The 19,989-nt window shown below is 39.4% G+C and overlaps 2 pseudogenes; both read right to left on the reverse strand.

The window, feature by feature from the left end:
* LOC116279086 (otoferlin-like) overlaps positions 1-19,989 on the reverse strand; it is a 445,501-nt pseudogene that overhangs the window by 63,045 nt on the left and 362,467 nt on the right.
* The window catches only part of LOC102526495 (CD109 antigen-like), a 56,498-nt pseudogene continuing 38,781 nt past the window's right edge, over positions 2,273-19,989 (reverse strand).

Here is a 19,989-nt window from a genome sequence, read left to right on the forward strand (position 1 = left end):
GCGTTTCCATGTGCCAGCTGACCCTTCACTGTGGCTCAGCCTTATGTTTTCACATTTGCTTCACTTTTATTTTTTGTTTTGATTATCCACCAAATACATCTTTCATCAATCCAAGATTTTTTTTGGAGCATGGTGTAACATTGGAGAACGTTTTAAAAATGATTATCGACTTGTCCCAAAAACCCATCTTTTCTCAGCTGTACCACTTTATCTTGCATTCAGTTCTCAGAGGTTTTTTCCATTTCTGGGTCTTCCATTCTGTTCCACTGAATGGTCTGCTGCTTCTAGTATCAGCAGTAGATGTCCAAATTTTCCCTCCTCATCCTTCCTCTTCAGGATTCTCTCGGAAATGTTTACCTTTATATTATTTGACCTGAATTTTTAACCATCACTATGCCCCTTTAAAAAGAATTCTAAGTTTAGTGAGACTTTGGATGGTAATTATGTTAAGAGAATTAACTTTCACTGAGAATCAATCTCCTGTAACAATGTATCCAGGTACATGATATGTCTCTCAATTGGTCTTATTTTATGTTCTTCTTTAGCTTTTGGTGTCTTTTTTCCTTACGTAAATCTTGTATATTTCTTCATATATTTATATACGGGTTTTTTCCATTTCTTTATTGTGATGGTATATTACTTTTTCATTACAATTTATAAATGACCATTGGGTATCTGTAGTTTCATTTTGTTTTCTTTTGCTTTTGATAGCAGGAGTGAAGAAAATGTTTAAGCGTTATTTTGTAATAGGAGACAGAGGAGACAGTTTCTGGCAATACTAAAGGAAGGCACAGACCGGTTGGTGCAGATTTCACCAGATGTCGTAATTCAAGAACAGTATGTAGATGAAAAAAAATCAAGTAAAATGCAAAGATGGAAGGCAGAGGGGAACAAAGAGGATTGGGGAGAACATCTGAAACTGAAGAACAATTCTAATGTTTCTGGCCAGGCCAAAGGAGAGTCCTGGAGCCTAAATCACCCAATAAAGAAATCCCACTTCTTCCAGAAATGGGCTTGTACTGTACCCCTACCCTGCTAGTCAGAGGCTAGGAGCACTTGTGGGAAACATGATCATGGTACAGACACAGATGTGGGTCCAGAAGGACAGCTGCTGGGGTGTAGTAATGTGTCCTAAGTGGGCTCCCGGATTTGCCCAGGACTGAAGGATTCTTCGGGCCCAGTACTATCAGTAATAAAATCAAGACAGTCCTGGAGAAACTGGCATGGTTAGTTCCCCTCTCCCTAACAATGCAGACATGACCTGAGCATTTTCTTGCCCGGCATACCCCTCATCTCTGTGGCTCCTCTTGGGATCATTTCTGCTTATCATGGCAGCTTGCAGCTGGAAAATGTTTTCACCCTCTTCCTACTTTGGCCATCTAGCCACAGCAGACAGCATCTGTGATTCTGAGATTCCTTAGGCAGAATGGGGCAATTGTAACTTTTCCTGGTAGCTCTCAGACATTGAAACTCTCAGAGAATGCAAATTAAAATTTCAGCTCGCTCCTGTGTTACTTCCATACTTCCCTGTCGAACCCAGATGAACCCGTGTCGTAGGCCCTCCAGTACTGTGAGGGCACAGAGCAGGCCTACTTTAACCCTCCCACAAGGGCCTTTGCTTCCTAGAAGAAAAAGGCAAACGCTGGCACTGAGCTTATTTCCTCAGGTCTAGTCAGCCCCCAGTGCATTTCCACCTTCAACAAAAATGGGTGAGCATCTCTGCTTCACAAAGTCTTAAGCTATTTTTATTTGCTCCAGAATCTGGGCCAAACGGAGGGCCTCTTAGATTTATAGGGGTTTGGTGCGAAGAAATTGTTACGACCATCCTCTTGGTGGCCAATGTTTTTTTCACTGGAAACAAAATGAGTGGCTCAGCCTCCAACCTGAGACCCAAGTGGGTCCTTGTAGGGGAAGGAGGTAGGCAGAAGCTTAGCATTACTCTTTAGAACCTGGCATGTGGGGGACTCAGTGTAAGCAGAGTGAGGCACACCTACATCCACTGGGACTACTGAGGTCTTCCTTGTCTCATATGTATTTTCTTTCTCATGTTTCCTATCTTTTTAATAGAAAATATAGGTTGCTTTTGCATAGATACATAGTGTGACTTGTTCTAGTTAAAATGATAAAATAGCCTTAAACATGCATACAGAAATATGAGATCTATTAAATTTTATCTACTAGATTATAAACTATACAATGAATAAATATAAAATTAAATACTAGCCTATGGAAAAATAAGTGTTTTGGAAAACAATATAGAGTTGAGCACTTGCTAGCAGAAACTACCCAAATCAATCAGAGTTATATGGATTATTAAGTCATGGATGGGAAAAATCAATTCATGATAAGAACTTTTTGTTTTAAACATTTTTATTGATTTATAATCATTTTACAATGTTCTATCAAATTCCAGTGTTCAGCACAATTTTTCAGTTATACATGAACATATATACAGTCACATTTTTTTTTCTCTGTGAGCTACCACAAGGTTTTGTGTATATTTCTCTGTGCTATACAGTATAATCTTGCTTATCTATTCTACAATTTTCAAATCCCAGTCTATCCCTTCCCACCCTCCACCCCCTTGGCAACCACAAGTTTGTATTCTGTCTATGAGTCTATTTCTGCTTTGCATTTATGCTTCTTTTGTGTGTGTTTTTGTTTTTGTTTTTTAGATTCCACATATGAGTGATCTCATATGGTATTTTTCTTTCTCTTTCTGGCTTACTTCACTTAGAATGACATCCTCCAGGAGCATCCATGTTGCTGCAAATGGCGTTCTCACACCAGTCAGAATGGCCGTCATTCAGAAATCCACAAACGACAAATGCTGGAGAGGCTGTGGAGAATGCAGTTTGGTGCAGCCACTATGGAAAACAGTGTGGAGATTCCTCAAAAGACTAGGAATAGACTTACTGTATGACCCAGGAATCCCACTCCTGGGCTTGATATCCAGAAGGAACCCTACTTCAGGAAGACACCTGCACCCCAATGTTCATAGCAGCACTATTTACAATAGCAAAAACATGGAAACAGCCTAAATGTCCATCAACAGGTGACTGGATAAAGAAGATGTGGTATACTTATACAATGGAATACTACTCAGCCATAAAAAACTGACAACATAACGTGATAAGAACTTAATGACACATCTCAACATACACACCAAAATAAATGCCGATTAGTAAAAATGTTTAGGCTTTTCAATGAAACCATTAAATAATTTAGAAGGAAATATGGATGAGTGGTATTATTTACAAGTGTTAGAAGATTTTCCAAGCATAAACAGTGGAAGTTATAAAATAAAACATCAATACCTCTGGCCACATAAAATTGGGACCAAAAGCTTCAGTGTAAATGCAAACATAGAAAAGGCATTCACATACACACTTAATAAAACATTCTTACTTGGTTTACAATAAAGGAAATAACTTTTTTTTAATGATCAAAGGATACCCTCAGTTCACAAATTAACCGTTGGTACCAGAAGCTTTCTATTCTTACTTGATAGGAATAGTGGTTCCACTTCATTGTGTTGAAGACATTTGCTCTTTGGTTCTGTGAGAATTTAACCCACTGGGATCTTGATATTCTCACTACCTTACAGGACATCGAATGTACCCGGTAGGCAGGGGATCTCACGCTGATGCTATTAGTTGTATAGAAAATAGGAGATAGTTAGAAAGCCCTGGGAAAAAAATATTTTGCCACTTATAATTTATGTCAGTCCTCTTAAAAACAAATCAGCACTATCCATTTAAAGAAATATTTCCCCCAAAGTTAAGCACAAATTCAAAATGTCACCTTGGCATCACATGTAATTTAGAACAGACTATATTAACAGTGTTTTCTAACACCGACCAACAGCTTTGGTGGACAAATGAAATTTGTGATTTGGGGTATTGAGACGCACAGTAACAGCTCAATTTTAGAAAAGGTGTTTTCTCTGTTGTTTTGTTTATAAAACCTAATCAACACAGACATTCTTTTTACCTTCTTTGAACTGCTCTAACAATTTTCTTCAAATTTTATATGAGAGGGTTGGAGGAGATCGTATGACACTAAGAAGCAGCATGAACTTCAGAATCTTAACATCGAACAAGGACCAAAAGGTACACAGAATATGCGGAGCACAGGTAAGCACTTGCCCACCTGTCAACTTCCCAAACAGAAGGGAAAAAAATCACATGAGGTTTTGATGAGTTTGGAAGTCAGCTTTCTTTGTGTTGTCACAGTAGAAAACATTATCTTTCACCCAAATTTAAAATAAACAATGACAGACCTTGTGGCACAGTTGACACTGACAATATGAGACTCTGCCCAGCGGTGCTGGGCTCCGTCTCCCCAGGAACATGCTGCACCAGGCCCTGCTCACTTGATTCAAAATTCCTACCATCATTCAGTCACTTCAGATTTGTGGTTATGGTTGGTTTGGGTTTCTTTTTTGATAATGATTATTTCCAAATACTATAAAAACAGAACCTCTCTTTTGTTCTTCCGGGAAATCCTTTAGCAAACATCTGCTCCAGTCCTCTACATTTTCCTCTTCTTCCTCCATCTTCACCCATCTCTGCCTCTTTCATCACCTTCAGAATTTCTATGTGAGTTATTCAGACATTACTGGCATCTCAAGGTTACCAACAACTGCTCTTTAACAGGCCTCAGGACTGGGAATGGGGGTAATGGGTTGATCAAAGATAAAATACATCTGTGAAATCAATCCAGAATACCTGAAAGAATTTCACATGTTGTAGGTCTTGAATTTATCATTTTAGCCACTTAATAAATCCTTCAGTGTAAAACATGCCATTGGCCTGGCACGCAATCCTACTTGGCATATCATCTCCTCAGAAGGATAGTACTAGAAGGCTAATATCCTTCTAAGAAGGGCAACACTAGAAGAACGATGGGAAAATCACTACAAACAACCCCTCCTGGGGTCTGCGTGTCTCCAGTCTCCCTTCATGCATGTGGCAAGGACTCCAGCAGAGGGCTATCAACAAACAGTGCCCACCTGCTGAGTATCAGGGGGTCGAGTCCTGCTAACAGGCCTTCTGTTGCCAGCATCCCTCAAGCACGCCGAGCGGAGTCGGCCTCACACAGCAGCACTGGCTCTTCCTTCTCCAGGGAACGCTTTGCTGCCTCATCTTTGGACGGCTGGCCTGTGTCATTCAGATTTCACTGCAAGTGTTAGCTCTTCAACCTCAAGTAGCTACTAGTTCCACTCTTGTCAATGACCTCTCTTTGAATTCTTTGCCAGACATATCTCTATCTGACATTTTTCTTATTGCCCAATGTACTCACTGATACATTAACCGTCTCTTCCTAGTCCTACCATAGTGTAAGCAACACGAGGGAAGGGAACTCTTTCTTTTGTATTCCCAGTGTCTGGCATACAGCAGGTACTCAATAAACATGTGTACAACGAAGTATGAATGAATGAGTGAACGAAAAAAGACCACCACCCTACCTACTTCACAATTCTGGCTCTATTTGGCCAAATGAATGACCCACGAATGACAGTGGCAAAGTTACTAGCCTCCGACTACAGGCTAAGTGAATAGGATGACCCTCCATACCTCCAAACCACTTTGAAAAGTGTATACAGTAGATTCCTGAGCCACACGGGGGTAAATCCACATAGAATAGAGTTGGCCCTCTGCATCCACATTCCTCTGCATCCCTGAACTCAGCCAACCACACTGTGGAGTACTGTAGATTTAATATTGATGAATATCTGCATATGAATGGACCCATGCAGCTCCAACCCTTGTTGTTTAAGGGTCAACTGTATTATAGATCAGTTGACAAGGTGATCAAGCCCCCTCTCCTCTATGAAGCATCCTAGAAAACTCAAGGCCTCACTGGTTACTCACTGATTACTCCCCTTACTCACAATCAGCCCTTGTCCAGGTCAGCCACCCAGGGAGAGCTGCCTGCCACTCATCCCCTTGGATCCAATGCCTTACAGCTCTGTCTGGTCCAACCTGACTCCCCAGATTCTAACCTCTGGTGTCTCCTTAACCACAAGGCCCCATGGTCCTCCCTTACTATTTTATCAGAACCCCCACAGAGACCTCTGGCAGGCTGGTCTACTGAAGCATCTTGGCCCCATCCCTGGTCTTACTCCATCACATCCTATTCCTTCCAACAACCTAAGAATGCTGCCAAGAAATGCTGTCCCATTGTGTTCTGAGCATGGACCCCAGAGCCACACCACTTGCAAGTAACCAAAGGGAAGCTATTTAACCTCATGATGCCCCAGTTTACTCACCTGTAAAATGGAAATGATAACAGTATGCCTACCTCCCAGGGCTTTGTGAGAATTTAATGAACACATTTAAACAGTGGTAGTTATCATTAGTACATAGAATTTAGTTTAGGATAAACAAGTCTCTACACACTGAGGGAAACCGGAAGAAAAGCTCACATTAAAATAATGTCTTTACTAAGTTTTCTAATTCTTAACTTTGGGAAAGTTAGCAAAACCACTAACAGCTTGCCTCTAGTGACATTGAACTCATTCACTGGGAAAATAAAAAGTCAAAAGGTTTACGAGTTTGAAAAGTGTTGATTCCATTTATACTTTATACTGAGCAAGCATTTTCCTATCACTTTGCATGAACTACTCTAATCCTCATGAGTTTGATGTACAGCAAGCATCCCAGACTCTGCAGACGGATCAATTCGGTCACACAGAGGTCTATCTAGAGGCCCCTAATGGCAGTGCAAGACTGAGAGTGGGACTTCAGGTGGCTGGCTTTGGGAGTTTTTGAGGAAATCAAGCTTACCTTACTATTAGTCACAAGGCCTCACAACTTTTCATTTTCTCCTAAGCATGGACAGTAAGAGCATGGACCCAGGGGCCAGACAGGGAGTTGAAATCCCAGCCCTGCCACTCACTTGCTATGTGATCCTAGCAAGTTAGTTAACTTTCCTATGCCTGAGTTGCCTCATTTGTAACAACACAAGGACAATCACCACACTGACTGTGTGGAAAGGAGATATTAGATGTAAGGTGCTTAGGACACTGCCTGCCACATAGTGAGCACTCAACTGATGTTAACTGTTGTTATTAGCCAGTTGTAGATACAGAGCATCTGGTATCTGCAAACAGTATCAGTCTCTGCAGAAGGCAGGGCAGAGGACTCGCCAGTGTGGCATTTCTAAGGGGCCAGCAGGGCCTCCCCATGAACACACTTCTCTCCTAACCCCCAACTACTTGCAATGTTAAACGCACTGAGAGGGTCCCTGCCACATGGCACTGTGTGCGTTTGTGTACACACTTTCTCCACAGTGCAGAGACTTCCTTGAGAGCAAAGGCCTGACTTCCTCCACCTCCTCAGCACTGGACCTGACCCTGGCCCTAAGAGATGCTCCATGAATGTGGAATGAATTAGTGGACACTCATTTTAAGTGGCTTTAAATTTCAGGTCCCTTCTGAAAATACACATCCCTTAATGAACTGAATGAACAGAACTCAACAAACATCTTCACAATGATTACTGAGCACTGAGCTGAGGGAGGACAGTGACAGCTTCCCACTGCTTGAAGCTCTGGCACATTCAGCCCCATGTAGTCCCACAATCACATAGACAAAAATCTGTCCATTTTGAAATATGGTCTAGAGTCAATTCTGGCTAGAAAAAACAAAACAAATTTATTTTTACAAATAAAAGTATATTTCCAAAGTGCTTACCTTGTCTCATAAACGAAAGGGCTTTTTCTCTTAAATCCGGTCAGTTGTTTCTCTTTAGTCAGGTAATCCAAAACACAAATATTTGGAGAAAATTTATCATGTTCTGTTCAGCACAGCAATAAGGCATCCAAATTAGTGAGGTTAAGCCATTGGTGGAAGAACCAAGAATATCTCCTGAAAGCACAAGATATTTAATATGTTCAGCAAATCCTCAAATAGCTGTACCTACTCGTGGCAAAGAGACTCCCTGTGAGAGCAGAAGGCACCTGACACAGAAGCAGTATCATTATTCCACTGCCTGGAGCAGAGTAGAAACTGTATACCAAGCTTTTAGGAAAACTGGCCAAATGAGTGATAATACAGTGGTACTGAACTTGTAGGTTATGTGACAAATTAGTAGACTTTTGGTTCAAAGACATGGCATATCTAAGCAAAAAGGAAGTTTAAAACAATTCTTGGACAAAAATGTCAGGAATCAATCATCAGGAAATTATCATTCTTATATAGGAAAAAAAGATTTTATTATTAATATTCTTCACAGAAATAGAATTTTATTCTGATTTCCTTACTAATACACTACAAGTTCTTGAGAAATTATGTTTCTAAGAGCAGGGGTTGTGGTATGTTTCAATGTGCTCTATTCAGCAACAACAAAGTAGAACTAACAAGTGTTTCAAGCATTTCAGAGAATCCCAGGATCAAAAAGGATCAGAAATATCCTTCAAAGTTAGTTATGTAATATTATACAAAACACACACTTTACCCACATTCTAACACTGTAACTCAGGAAAATACATAAAATCTTACACATTTAGAGGCTGAGTTCTAATTCTGACCCCACTATGGTTGAACTGCATAGAATATCCATCATGTGGCTTATTTTAGAAATTTACACCCTTCCAAGTCCAGATACCTAGTGAAAAGCTGCTTCTTAAAAAAACTGAATCCACAGAAGAGAGGAAGAGCTTCATGTGAGTAGGCTGCTGCCGTGCGAGTGTATGATCTCTTAAACTTTAGATGTTAGTGCAGAGAGGTAAACACCACTGCAGGCTATGCTGTTAACTATTATTACCACTGCAGCTTATGTTTTTAATATTCAAAGTGAATACAGACTCTCAAAAATTTCAAACAGGCAATAACCTAACATTCACACATCTGCAGTACCAAATAGTTTTTTTTAAAATAAATAACCATATAAAAGTAAAGCTTTAAAATCCATTACTGAAATAAAGCTTTACAATGAAACCTCACAGCACTTCAATAACCATAGGCAGACTTTTTCCAATGTGAAGAGCAGTGGTGTCATTTAAAATTCCAGGCTTCTTCCCCTCCTGTGTATGGCATGTATGTGTGTGTTATGTGTGTGTGTTATGTGTTTATGTATGTGTGTATTTGTGTATGCGTGTTATGTGTGTATGTATGTGTGTAGCTGTGTGTGTGTGTGCACCTCAACCACCGGTGTGTTTGCTGCATCACTCAGCATCTCAACACTGTGGGAGGTGCTTAGGCATCTCTGAGCAACCATGAGAAGAGAGATTATTTAATTCTTTTTAAGAATTTTATCTAAGGCTCCCCCAAAAATCCTCACTAGAGGCACTGGTTATTGGGGGTTATGATAAAAAGCATTACATCTACAAATGATATTCAAAAGAACATCTGAAAAAGTGCCCCCCGGTCCTGAAACCTCAAAGACCTAACAAACTATTTAGATGTCTTTAATCTACACACGGCCTTCAGGTATGTGTACAGCACAACTCTATAAATAAACCACTTGTGTGGAAGCTCTGTTGAACACTTGAAAGGACTTTTAGGTTGGCTATCAAAAGGTAGCTAGGAGAGGGGGACCATGCCAGTGGGCAGCTCCTGCCATGAAGGTTACTTGTGTTCTGCACAGAGAACTGCTCAGGCAGCAGTGCTCAGCATTTGGTGATCAGAAGCACTCATGGAAACTTTTCAAAATATGCAAGCCCAGCCACAGCCCCAGAGACTCTGACTGAAGAGACTGACAATAGAACCCAAAGATTCATATGTTTGCAAAGACCCACAGACAGTGCTGGCATTCACCAGTGGTCAAGAAGCTCTGCCCTTAGAATAACCCCTCCCTCCAGCCACAGGCTAGTCTGGCCTGCCTGCTCAAAGAGTGGTTTGCATGCCAGAGGCATCTGCATCACCTGGGAGCTTGTGAGACGTGCATAATCTGAGGCCCCACCCCAGGCCTCCTAAACCAGGATCTGTCTTCACCCAAGCTCCCCAGGTGCTTCAGGCACACACTGATGATTGACAAGAACTGGTCCAGGACACACGTCTTGCAGCCTTGCTACTGTCATCAGCACTGGGCACCTACAAAAACCTTTTTGTAACTTTTTCTCATTAGGACTAACTAAGAAAATATACCTATATATTGATGAAAAAATATAATTATTACATACAAATAAATCAGTAATGATGGTGATACACTGTATTCTTACCAATTGCAGTGATCTGAACTCTTTCACTACCGCTCACTGTATGAGGAGGGAAGGAGAAACTCAGAGTCTTCAGGGAAGTCTGTCGCCTGCTGGCCATCAAGTCTAGTAAGATGGATTGTGAATAGGATTTTTCTATTCCTTCAGCCTGTTGATAAAAGGAACACAATTAACATGGTCTCCACTCATCTGTTTACAGAGAACTATATGCAGATAGTAAATCTGGCCTGTGCGTGGTTAGATAAGTACCCACCATGTCTTGATTCTCCTTCAAATCTGTTGATAAATGTTTACTTTCCAGTTAAATTCAACAAAACATTTCATGGAATGGCAATGGAAATGACAAAGAAGAAGATGAAAAGGTGGTGAGAAATCCTCTTAGGTGGGTCCTATTATCAAAAGAGGCAGGTCAAATACCTTGTCCAAAGGCACCCTTGACAGAGCAGGCATGTGAACCCAGGGCTATCTCACTCCAGAACACAAGCACTTATCCCCTATTTTGAGCCATCTGTTTGCATATTCTCTTCTCTGAAAAAAATCAACAAAATCTCTTCTACCCGTACTGAGGAATCCCAAAATTAAAAATCTACATACCAACTTGGCATGATTTAATAGGATCCCAACGCCACACAGTTTGTGAATGTAACTGACTTGCTTTCTAGTCACTTTCTAGTCAATTTAAAGGAGACATTGGCAATTACTTCTAAAACATACATGGGATATAGTTTCCATTCAGATGGAAAACTGCCAGGCATTGCCAGGAGGGTAAAGAGATTGCCAATAGATTTAACCAAGAGAAAAACCACCTTAACCAAGAGAAAAACCACCTTCTCTTTCCTTTTCAGTTATGAATTTCCATTCCATTTATTTAGAATTCAAATCTTTACCTTCACTAAAAGCCTTTGGGTGATGGCATCAAAAGAAGCAAGTAAGACAGCTGTGACTGTGACAGGAATTTCTCCCAGGTGTGCTGGTGTAACTGGGAAAAGATTTGCCCCATCCTCACTGGGAACCAGGACAGTCTGCTAGGGTCCTGGGGCAGTGATTTCATTTGAAGCCATCAGAGTATCAAAATCATCACTTTTCTCAATGATCACCTCAACCTGGAAGAAAAAAATCATCAAAAGTTTTGCATAATAAATGTTCCTCAGGAAAATGTTGTTTTAACTGGGGTTCAATCTGTGAGGCTCAAGCTTAGAGAAAGATGAGACACAAAAGTTCAGCCGAGGAGAGGGTGAAAGAGTATCAGAAAAAAGCCTCATTTCTTTCCTATGCTTTTCCACTCTACCTTAAGCCATGTGGGGAAAGGGCATTCCTCAGTTCCATTTCTAACATTAAACTCCCATGAACATTAAGTTCTCTCATTTTCCAAAGCCTGTGAGTGGTAAGGGTGTGCCCAGAAAGGTTCTTTCATGTCATGGTATTGCCACCAGCCTGACTCAACTGTGTCATCCTGGGACACTGGTCCCATTAGAAAAAACCTGACTCCAACAGTATGAAGTGTTATTACCCTCATTCAAAGTCTCTGCTAATATTATTTCAAGAAAAGTATGACTCAGACATTAGTCCTGAAAGCGTATGTTGGTTGTTGTAAAGTGTGTCAAAGTTGCCAGGCTCATGAAGAACAGCATTTCTCTGGGTCTAAGATTTTATTAATTGTTTTCCCATTTATTTTCTCATCTGTTTCTCAAAAGAGTGCCTGTAGGACTACTGATGTGTAAAACTGCAATTAAGTTATCTGCTTGTAAGTGGAGGAGCTGGACGTTGACTCCAGATCTTTTGCTCTTTACACTATAACATGTTGAGAAGATTAAGAAGTAAAATTAGAAAATTTGAAGCAATTTACTCTGCAGACGCAGTACTTATGACGATTACGGCATTATCAGGTCATAAGGTTAATGACACATCCCAACTTGCTCTAGGGGAAGAATCATTTTGCTAACATTATTACTATTCAGCACAACACAAACAGGGAGCCTGATCCTGCCTTCCAGGGAACTGAGTGGCTAAGGAGACACCAGATCCATGATTCAAAACACAAAACCTGAAAAGGGGAACGTGCTGTACAAACATGGGGACAACAACCATAACTGAACGGGTGATTTCAAGACCTTAGTTTCAAACCAGGTGTCAAAAGGAATACTTTTGCCAATCACAGTGGGCACAGAATGGTGGTGAGAAGAGGCAACACACTTCGAATGTGGGAGAACACAAGGGAAAGACTGCGGGGAGGCAAGAAAGAAAAAGATGTGCCACAGAAACAAGGAAGTGGTGTGGCTAAAGCAGAGAAGCTGTGCGGGAAACTAAGGTGAGGATGCTCAGATGGGGTGATGACGTCCTTTGACATGAACAAGAAGGAATTACCTGCAAAGTACAGCTGTTTTCAATCTCCCAGCAATGGATAAAGGGCTTAGATGCCCAAACACACATAACTCAATCCCTGCGGGGTTTCTTCATTGTTTTCTGAAATGGAATTGATGAAAACAAAACTTTAATATGTTACCTCAGTGGTATCTTTCAAATAATTGAATATGGTTTCTTCCAAAGCAAATTCTTCACCTCTGATGACAGAGTAGGGAATATTAAAAAAAGATGAAAAACAGCTGGAAGGCTTGTAGCTGGAAAGAACACAATAAATACATATTTTATTCAAGTCCAAGTGCTTCCTATTTTACACAATTAAGAGCAAATCTCAAAAAACCTGTGAGGCTTATGACTTCACATAGAAATGTCCACCTGTCTACCAACAGAAAGCAAACAGCAGCTTATCCCAAGTGAATAGGGATAAACTGATTTGACCTATGTTATTTAACCAGAAATCACTATATCTTATTAAACGCCTGCTAGGGACCAGGGACTTTACACAGATTTTCTCATTTAGTCATTACACCTATAGAAGCAGGTGTTATGCTTAGATTTTACAGAAATCTGAAGTTCAGATACCTCTGGAACTCATACAAAGTCATGCTGCTGGCAAGAGGGGGAGCCAGAATGGGACTCCAGCATGTCTGAGGCTGAAGCCCAGCTCCTCCTCCACCACACCATGCTGATGCCACCAATCTTGTCAAGCCTTGGCCACACCGAACAGCACTTGGCTGAGACTCATGTGAAACAGCTCAATGGTGTTTTGCCTGCCGCCCTGCAACATACACACACACGTGCTTCCTTGCTGGTCACCCAAACAGGTGCTGGTGTTGGATGACAGTGTTGGCCAGGTCCTGCAGGGAAATCTGAACCCCTCCCCTGCCTCTGAGGATAAACTTCGATTTGTGCAGGCCAACGGTTCTCACTGGCAGTGGAATTTCCCTCTTGGAGGTTTATCTGGACATTTGTGGGAGTGTTGTAGATTGTCACAGTAGGATACTGTTGGTGATTTGTGGCTGAGGATCTAAATGCTTAGGACAGTTCCAGATAATGAAGAACTGTCCCGTGTTCCTCATGATTCTTTTTTTTTAATTGAAGTACAGTTGACAATGTTTTGTCAATTTCTGGTGTACAGCATAATAGTTCAGTCATACATGTACATATGTAGATTCATTTTCATATTCTTTTTCACTATAGGTGACTACATGATATTGAATATAGTTCCCTGTGCTGTACAGTATAAACTTGTTTATCTATTTTATATATAGTACTTAGTATCTGCAAATCTTGAACTCCCAATTTATCCCTCCCTACTCCCTTTCTCCTGATAAACATAAGTTTGTTTTCTAAGTCTGTGAATCCCTTTCTATTTTATAAATAAGTTCATTTGTCTTTATCTCAGATTCCACATAAAAGTGATACTATATGGTATTTTTCTTTCTCTTTCTGGCTTACTTCACTTAGAATGACAGTCTCCAGGTCCATCCATGTTGCTGCAACAAGCATTATTTTATCCTTTTTCATGGCTGAGTAGTATTCCAATGTATAACTATACCACTACTTCTTTACCCAGTCATCTGTTGATGGAAATTTAGGTTGTTTCCATGTCTTGGCTACTGTAAATAGTGCTGCTATGAACACTGGGATCCATTTATTTTTTTGAATTAAAGTCCCCTCTGGATATATGCCCATGATGTCCCTCATGATTCTTGAATGCCCGTTCAGTCATTCATGTTAAATACCTGCTTAGAATGACCAGGGCTTATAATCTAATTCCAATTTATACATAAACCCAAAGCATTTGTCAATACACACTGACTTTTTCATGAATACAACTATTTTCTAAATTGAGAGAAGACTACACTTTGTTTTGTTTGTAAGTTACCAAAAGGTGTTCACCATTTCAAACTTTACATCACCACAGGCAGCATCACTCAAGGTGTTTGAGTTACTAAAACAATATGTGTATATTGAACTGCATTTGCAGCTGTTACACACAAGGTGATTCTATGCATGGAGTAAATATTTAAATATTACTATGCCTTCTAGTGAAACTATGCCTGGTCATGAAATGTGTATCGTCTTATTATACATTCCTTTTAGTTTTCCTTAGTATTTTACTTAGGGCATTTGATTTTTTTTTACATTGAGTACATAGGTATATTGTATTTTCTGTATTTTTTTACATTGAGTATATAGGCATATTGTATTTTCTGACTATATAGGTATATTGTATTGTATTGTATTTCATTTTGGACAGTAGAGAGGCAAAACAAAGTATCTGTTACCAAAAGCCAGATTCAGGTATGACTGAGGTGAAAGCTATTGGTCTAAGACCAATCATGGTCATTACTATCCTCTTGTCAGTAACCAGTTTAGGAAGCAACATGGGATGGAATTTGACCAAAGAGATGTGAAGGTATGTTTGCAAGGGGACATTTTAAGAAGTTCAGCTCATCCTTAAAGAGGGACATGGAAATATTCTCTATCTTCTGGCCTTTGGAAGTGGCTGGACTCAGTTAATAATAAACTTTCTATCCAAATCCTTATACAGATCTAGCACATTTAGCAGTTTAATACAGCTCAAATTCTAAAAGGTCAAACAGATGAAAAATAAAAAGAAAATGCCCAGGCACCTCTAAATTGTGACCAACATCATAAGCAACCATTTTTTTTCAATACTTTGAGGAGTAGACACTTGTCTCGCTTCGTGGCACTGTAACATTTAAAAGCAGCCCTTCAATAGACTACCTCCACTGCAGCAGTTGTCAGTCTAAGACCTAAATCCTCAGAGATCACAAACGCAGTTGCAACCCAAGAAGTGATAGAATCAGGTACAGTAACTTCAAATTCTTGATAAATCCTGGAACTGGAGTCAAGATAAACATAAAAACCACAAAATCAAGAACTGACATTTCAAAATAAGTCAACATAACCTAAATCATTTTTTTGTAAGAATTTTAATTTTCCAAATCATTTACATTTCTAAACTTTTTAAAGATTAAATATAAAATAGTAGATCTCAAGTTCTCAAGGAACAGGTTATATCACTGCTTATTGATCCATATTCCAATAAAATCTCTCTATAATGTTTGTATCTTCAGAACAAATACCATTTCATAAACTTCGTATAGATAACAAATATATTTTTTTTCCAAATTTAACTCCCATTTGTTTCTCTCAATAAGCATTGAAGTTTCCCTCTGTATCCCAGTCAGCACTGTTATTTGGTTTTTTGACTTGTGTCTTACGTCTAGTTTCCATAAGTGGATGACTATAAACAGAATGTGTAGACATCATGATGTACCGGCTTATGTATCACACCAGGCAGCACAGGGCTTGTCAGCTAAGCTGAATTCCTTCCAGCATCCACATCCCTTCTTCCTGTGGCTCATGGGGATGTTTTGTGAGGAACCACAAGGCAGAGGAAGTAATCATCAGTGCTTCCCACCTGAAAGCAAAAAAAGTACTTTTAGTAACCTTTCCCCAGTGAGAACCATGAGACTTCAGGGAAGTTAAAACCACCCTTCATTAGAAAAAGGCCTATCTTTCCCTTGATAATACTCTCATTGCTACAATTTCCATGCAGCTTTATTAAATGCTATATTTAGATACACCAGACATCATTTAAAAAAAACAAAAACCTCTTGGTCTACTTAGATCTTAGTCATCCTATGTTTGTACTTAAATATTAGAAAGAGGGCAATGCTTCCTTAAAACTAAGATCAAACAAAATATATATGGGCAAAGAACTCTGTACATTTTTACCCCATGTTGGTGTCTAGCCAAATCCAGGTCTCCGGAAAATGCTTTCTGACATGTGGACTGCTACCTGAAGAAGAGTCATGAAAATTGACCAAATATCCTTCCTGTTTCTCCAAAAACTGGACCGGATCTATACCGTAAACTAAACATAAACATTGACAAGTGTTAGGAAAAAGTCCAAGTGGAGAATGATCATCAGCTCAGTCCACAGAATCACAGCATGTTTCAGCTGACGGGGCCTTCAGAGTTTGTCTCATCCAATCCTCTCATTTTACTCACTTTACAGACCCAGAGAAGTCATGTGATTTATCCCAGCCCACGTGGCCACTTATGGCAGAGTCACAGCCAAAAATAAAAATAAAAACTGTTCAATGGCCCTACATCCAATACCTAAAAAATGACCTACAGTTCAGTTGCTAAATAATAAATTAAATATCATTTTTAAAGCTGCCTCCAATTTTTCTATTCTCCTCTTTCTAGATTCTTCATGCTGATCACCTCTGGCTACACCAGCCATAAGTTGCTCCAATCATCCAGTTTATTAGCTTCTTTCTTATATATAAAAAAAAGACATATTGACATACAGACACTGGATCACCTATTTCTAGTCTTTCAATTTTTCTTTGATTCTAAAATTATTTCCAAATAAAATTTAAAAAATTATACTGTAGAAGGTACTAAAGATACAAAGATGAATGCACTGTGCTCCACCTACTGTCCATGGAGAGACAGACAAATGCATTATACTAGTACTAACACACAGGCTAAATGTCTACCATGCAGCAAACAGCTAATTTTATGCAGAATCTGAATGATGCAAAGAGCATGGCTGGGGAAACATCCATTTTGCATTGTTTTTTGCATTCCATTTTCCTTACATCTCCAGATAAAGAGTATCCCATACAAGAGGGAATAAAAGTAAGCTAAGTACAAAGGCATGTCCAGGTGAGAGTGACATAAAATGAGAAGATTAAGAATGGTGGGTCCAGATTTTAAATTATCAAATATCCCATGCTGAAGGATCTGGGCTTGATCCTTAAAGCAATGATGACCTATTGAAGGTTTTAAAATAAATTAGATGTGTGATCTAACCCATGTTCTGTAATGATAGCTCTGGCTCAGTGTGAACAGTGAGTTAAAGCTGGGGGAAATGGAGGCAGGAGTAGTCAGGAGGCTGCTGCAGTGTCCAAGGAGACGTGCTGATAAGGGGCTGAAGCCAAGCAGAGGAGAGGAAGGACAGTATTGAGAGACAACACTGCTCTGTCACTTGGTTGGAAGACCTCTGTGTGGGCCCACAGCACACTGTACTTCCACACACTCTCCTAATTGTGTGTTGGTTTGCCCCACTAGACCAAGCTGGAATCCCCAATGCCTTCTATATGTAAGGCATGCAATTCAAATCATCACCTACTGAATAATGAATGAAAAAACTGGACCTGAGGGATAAAATAACAGGTAACTGCAGACTTTTAAGTGTCCAACATGCTGGGCATTTTACATGCTTTTGGATTTAACCTCATAACAAGCGTGTAACACAGGTTAATATTATTAATCCTACACATCAGGGGGATACTTGAGGTTAAGAGAGCTTAATGGATTTTCTCAGGGTCATAAAACCAGAATTCAAAGCTAGAAGTACTTACATTGATGAAGGAAATTAAAGACTTTAAAAAATGGAAAGATATCCCATGCTCCTGGATTTGAAGAATCAATATTGTTAAAATGGTCACACTGCCCAAGGCAATCTACAGATTTAATGAAATCCCTATCAAATTACCCAGGGCATATTTCACAGAACTAGAACAAATCATAGTAAAATTTATATGGAACCATCAAAGACCTAGTATTGCCAAAGCATTACTGAAGAGAAAGAAAGGCTGGAGGAATAACTCTCCCAGACTTCAAGCAATACTATAGAGCTACAGTCATCAAGACAGCATGGTATTGGTACAAAAACAGACATATAGACCAATGGAACAGAATAGAGAGCCCAGAAATGAACCCACAAACTTTTGGTCAACTAAGCTTTGACAAAGGAGGCAAGAATATACCATTCTAGAGCCTTTCAAGATGATATTTGTATAATTTTACCTAAAAGAAAAGAGAACAACTTCTAGAATTAACCTTTCTCATTGATACATTTCCTTCAGTCAAATCTTTGCATGACTTCTTCCTAAAAGCACACTTACTGTTGTTAGCTGGGTGGTCATCTCCACTTACCAATCCAGGGAACTAGGATGTACAAATGTGACCCCGCCCAGGAGGAACTCAGTGTGTGTTGTGTCTAATTCAAAAATAACAGCACAGTTTGTAATACAAATTGGAGGCAAAGATCTTCCAATAGGTCCAAAAATACAACCACGTCAAGAAATAACAGACAGCACATGGAAAGCATTCATTACAAAGATCTAGACAGGAGCCAAAAACACTCCACGTCACGGCCCGGATGCACTTCCAAGTACAGTAAACTGCACACACTGTAGGATCAGAGAACAGAAAGTGAAAATAACAGCATCCATGTTCAGCCAGGAAGTACTCACACCTGCATCAGTAACTTTAATACCTGAGATGAAAGACCTAAAGACTTTAAGTCACATTGCCAGGTTTGACTTACAAACACCATCAATGTCACCCTTCGCAAGGTTTGCATCTGTCAATATCCAGAGGCTACACTCCTAGAAAGAATAATTTTAATTTTCTTAAATAAAAGTTTAAATGTTCTCTAAATTATCATAGTCACCCATATTCTTAACTCACTCTTGTTCACTTGTTTTTGTGCAAAATGTGAAAGTATTTCCCCACCTTTTTTTTTAACTATTGCTCAGTTTTGAGAGTTTAGGCACACATGAGCATAGATTCTCTCATACCCAGACACACATACACATATGCACACACACACACACACACACACTCTCTCTCTCTCTCACACACAAGCGGAAACAGCCATTTCAAAGTCAACAAAAGTGATATTAAAAAAATTATTCATTCAATGACAATTCCATTATTTCTCTAACACTGAATTTTTCATTTGCTTTTAAAACCAGAAGGGTGATTATCTTTCCACCTCAAATTACACTTACATAACACACTGCACTTCAGCAATATATGTAATAAAGGGTTAACACACCATAACTGAAATCATTAATTCTGAAACTGTCAGCAACAATAAAAATATATTAGTATCTTTTTAAGTGATATAGCAAACTAAACATACCTGAAAGACTGCAAAAGAATTCATAAACATCCCTAAATAGTATCCTGTGTTATAAAGTTCCAATTCATGGGCCACCTAAGGAGAAGATAAAATACATGGAATGAATGGACTCATATAAACGTGTTTTGTCTCTGCAACATGTCTTACATGTAACTTAGATAAGAGACAGCCCACATGCTTATCAAACATGAAAATGAAACAAATGGAGGAATAATGCCATGTTTATGATTCAATCAGCCAAAATTACACTTATTTACACTTAATTTTATTCTGTTCAGTAATCCAGAGTTCCTAAGAAGTGTGAGATTGAGTTTTGCTCAGGGGGAAACTTATATGTCACTATCTGGCAAGACCAACATGTAGAGATCAGCATTAAAAATGACTCATACTTTGGAAAAAGATAAATGGGTTAAATTTGATGGTTAATAAAAATTCTGACAAACATCAGTTAACTAAATTCTTTAAAATAACACATAAAGAAA

This window comes from Vicugna pacos, chromosome 8, assembly GCF_048564905.1.
Source record: "Vicugna pacos chromosome 8, VicPac4, whole genome shotgun sequence".
Lineage (NCBI taxonomy): Eukaryota > Metazoa > Chordata > Mammalia > Artiodactyla > Camelidae > Vicugna > Vicugna pacos.